General features: G+C 63.9%; 1 non-coding gene across 1 annotated transcript; it reads right to left on the reverse strand.

Moving 5' to 3' along the window:
- Nucleotides 1-2,712: 2,712 nt before the first annotated feature.
- LOC131862874 (5S ribosomal RNA) lies at nt 2,713-2,831 on the reverse strand. The gene has a single exon (XR_009361810.1). It is a non-coding gene; the product is annotated as a 5S ribosomal RNA (ribosomal RNA).
- Nucleotides 2,832-3,700: the final 869 nt, after the last annotated feature.

Genomic DNA, 3,700 nt, shown 5'->3' on the forward strand with positions numbered 1-3,700 from the left:
GCACCTCGCTGCCCACCTTGGTGTGCTCTGAGGTGCGCACCCGGGAGCGCTACGAAGTGTGCTCCAAGGTGCGGCGTGCACGTTGTCGGAGCCCGGTTTGCCCCGGGTGCGCACCTCGCCTGCACCTTGGCCGGGGTGGGCACCTTGGCTGGGTTTGCCCAGGGTGCGCTCCGAAGCGGGGTTACTGGAGCGCCCCCTCTTTTTTTGTCAGAGCGTTTGGTGGGGTTTCTCGCATTGGCTCTTCCCAGGCCCGGTTGTTGGGTGCGCTCCCACCCTGGCGCGCGCGAAGTTGGAAGTTGGATTAATTGCCCGGGCGCGCACCTTCGCCAGGGTGGGCACCTTGGTGCGCACACCTTGGCTGGGCTGCGCACCAGGGCGGGCTCAAGATGGCACCAGCATTCCCTTTTTCTCACTATCTTTCAAAACGGAAATTTTAAAATCTCGTTTTTTTTTTGCCTTTTATGGAAATTAGTGAAGGCATCGCATCAAAGGTGCGCACCTCGCTGCCCACCTTGGTGTGCTCCGAGGTGCCCACCACGGTGCGCAACGCCGGTGCGAACCCGGGAGCGCCCCGATGTGTGCTCCAAGGTGCGGCGTGCACGAAGTCGGACCCCGGTTTGCCCCGGGTGCGCACCTCGCGTGCACCTTGGTGCGCACACCTTGGCTGGGTTGCGCGGCCTGGTGGTTGCGCGGCCTGGTGGGCACCATGGTGCGCACCAAGGAGCGCTCCGAAGTGTGCTCCAAGGTGCGGCGTGCACGAAGTCGGAGCCCGGTTTGCCCCGGGTACGCACCTCGCGTGCACCTTCGCCGGGGTGGGCACCTCGGCTGGGTTGCGCGCCCTGGTGCGCACCAAGGAGCGCTCCGAAGTGTGCTCCAAGGTGCGGCGTGCACGAAGTCGGAGCCCGGTTTGCCCCGGGTGCGCACCTTCGCCGCGGTGCGCACCATGGCGTGCACGAAGTCGGAGCCCGGTTTGCCCCGGGTGCGCACCTCGCGTGCACCTTCGGCGGGGTTGCGCGCCCTGGTGGGCACCATGGTGCGCACCAAGGAGCGCTCCGAAGTGTGCTCCAAGGTGCGGCGTGCACGAAGTCGGAGCCCGGTTTGCCCCGGGTGCGCACCTCGCGTGCACCTTCGGCGGGGTTGCGCGCCCTGGTGGGCACCATGGTGCGCACCAAGGAGCGCTCCGAAGTGTGCTCCAAGGTGCGGCGTGCACGAAGTCGGAGCCCGGTTTGCCCCGGGTGCGCACCTCGCGTGCACCTTCGCCGCGGTGGGCACCATGGCGTGCACGAAGTCGGAGCCCGGTTTGCCCCGGGTGCGCACCTCGCGTGCACCTTCGCCGGGGTGGGCACCTCGGCTGGGTTGCGCGCCCTGGTGCGCACCAAGGAGCGCTCCGAAGTGTGCTCCAAGGTGCGGCGTGCACGAAGTCGGAGCCCGGTTTGCCCCGGGTGCGCACCTCGCGTGCACCTTCGCCAGGGTGGGCACCTCGGTGCGCACACCTTCTCAATGTTTTCTTGCCTTTTCTGGAAATTGGTGAAGGCAGCGCATCAAAGGTGCGCACCTCGGTGTGCTCCGAGGTGCGAACCCGAGAGCGCTCCGAGGTGCCCACGAAGTCGAAAGTCGGGTTAATTGCATTGTTTTCCCCGGGTGCGCTCCGAGGTGCGCAACATCGGCGCGCACCAAGGAGGGCTCCGAAGTGTGCTCCAAGGTGCGCACGATGGCGTGCACCTCTGGTGCGCACGATTCGGAGCTCGGTTTGACCGGGGTGCGCACACCTTGGCTGGGTTGCGCACCTTTTGTGCGCTCCAAGGTGCGCACGAAGTCGGAGCTCGGTTTGCCCCGGGTGCGCACCTTCGCCAGGGTGCGCACCTTGATGCGCACGCCTTGGCTGGGCTGCGCACCTTGGTGGGCGCCATGGTGCGCACCTTTCGTGCGCTCCAAGGTGCGCACGAAGTCGGAGCTCGGTTTGCCCCGGGTGCGCACCTTGGTGGGCGCCATGGTGCACTCCGAGGTGCCCAAGATTGGTGCGCACCAAGGAGCGCTCCGAAGTGCGCTCCAAGGTGCGCGCGAAGTCGAAAGTTGGGTTAATTGTCCGGTTTGCCTCGGGTGCGCACCTTGCGTGCACCTTCGCCAGGGTGGGCGCCTTGGTGCGCACACCTTGGCTGGGCTGCGCACACCTTGGCACCCGCGTTTCCTTCATTTTAAATTTTTTTTTTTTACAATCTCTCAAGTGGGAAATTCTATAATCTCAACTTTTTTTGCCTTTTCAGGAAACTTTTGAATGGAGCGCATCATTGGTGCGCTCCGAAGTGTGCTCCAAAGCTCTCTCCAGCTGCGTGCACCTGCCCCGGCCGCGCACCCGGCCCCGCCCAGCTTCGCTCACCTGTCCCGGGCGTCTGGTGCGGAACCTTAGAGTAAGAAACATCACCGTGCACCTTGGCCAACGTGCGCGACTCGACCGAGCGCGCACTGGCCGAGGTGCACACCGATTTCACCTGGGTGCGCGCGCAGCACCTCGGGCGCACCGGGGTGCGCGCACAACGCCCGGGTTGCACCGTGGCCTGTGTGCTCGGGGTGCCTCGGGTGCGCGCTCGGTGTCGCCCCCGCGCGCGCGGTAGTGCGGGCAGCGCACCCCGGCCCGGCCCGGCCCCGACGAGAACGCAAACGGGCAAAAGGTTTATTCAAATAGCATTGCGACGCCCGGCGAAAAACTAAAAAAGGGTGCAACACCGGGACTTCCCGGGAGGTCACCCATCCCAGTACTACTCCGGCCCAAGCGCGCTTAACTGCGGAGTTCTGATGGGATCCGGTGCACTAATGCTGGTATGATCGCACCCGTTATGAGCTTGTCGCAGTGTGTACTTAGCAAACCGCGACCCACGTGCGAATCCACCCCGGCCACCCACCCCCGTCGAGGTGCACACCCTCCCTCGCGAAGTGCGCCCCGTTCGCCAAGTGTGAGCCCTGCCCGGGTGCGCGCACCTTGCTAGGGCGTCGGGTGTGCACCCGGCCCGGCCTACGTGCGTGCACCTGGAGGGGGCGTCGTGTGCGTGCAGTGTCCCGTCTGCAACGCGGTGCCCACACACCACCTCGGGCGCAACGACCTGCGCTCACATGTGGGCCGAGTGCACCTTGGTGCATGTTCGGGGCGCCTCGGGTGCACGCTCGATCTTGCCCCGGTGCACCAAGGCGCTCGGTTTGCCCCGGGTGCGCACTTGGTGCAAGGTGGGCACCCAAAATAGGGATCAAGCACCAAAACACAAGTTTCGGGATGCAAAATGGGACCCAAGGACCACAAATGCGTTCCAAGACCCATGATGGGTCCACGAGAACAAAAATGTGTTCCGAGACTTAATAAACAAATATTGGGTTTTAGGAGAAGAAACATGCTCTGATGCCCAAAACGAGAATCGACCCCGAAAAGGCCACAGGCCAAAAGTGGGATGCGAGACAAAAAAAAATGGGACCCGAGGACCAAAATTGGGTTCCCAGGTCGAAGACAGGGCAACCGGACAAGAAACGACCTCTAAGGCTCGAAATGAGTCCCGACGACTAAAACTTGACAAGAAGCACCCATCAGGCACCCAACTCGACACCCATGGGATGCCGACCCACCCGGGCTTCCACCTAGCACACCTTGGCACCCACCCACCCTCGCACCCAACCTCGCACCCAACTTAGCACCTTTGAACCCACATTGGCACTC

The sequence above is a fragment of the Cryptomeria japonica genome, unplaced genomic scaffold, assembly GCF_030272615.1.
Source record: "Cryptomeria japonica unplaced genomic scaffold, Sugi_1.0 HiC_scaffold_52, whole genome shotgun sequence".
NCBI lineage: Eukaryota > Viridiplantae > Streptophyta > Pinopsida > Cupressales > Cupressaceae > Cryptomeria > Cryptomeria japonica.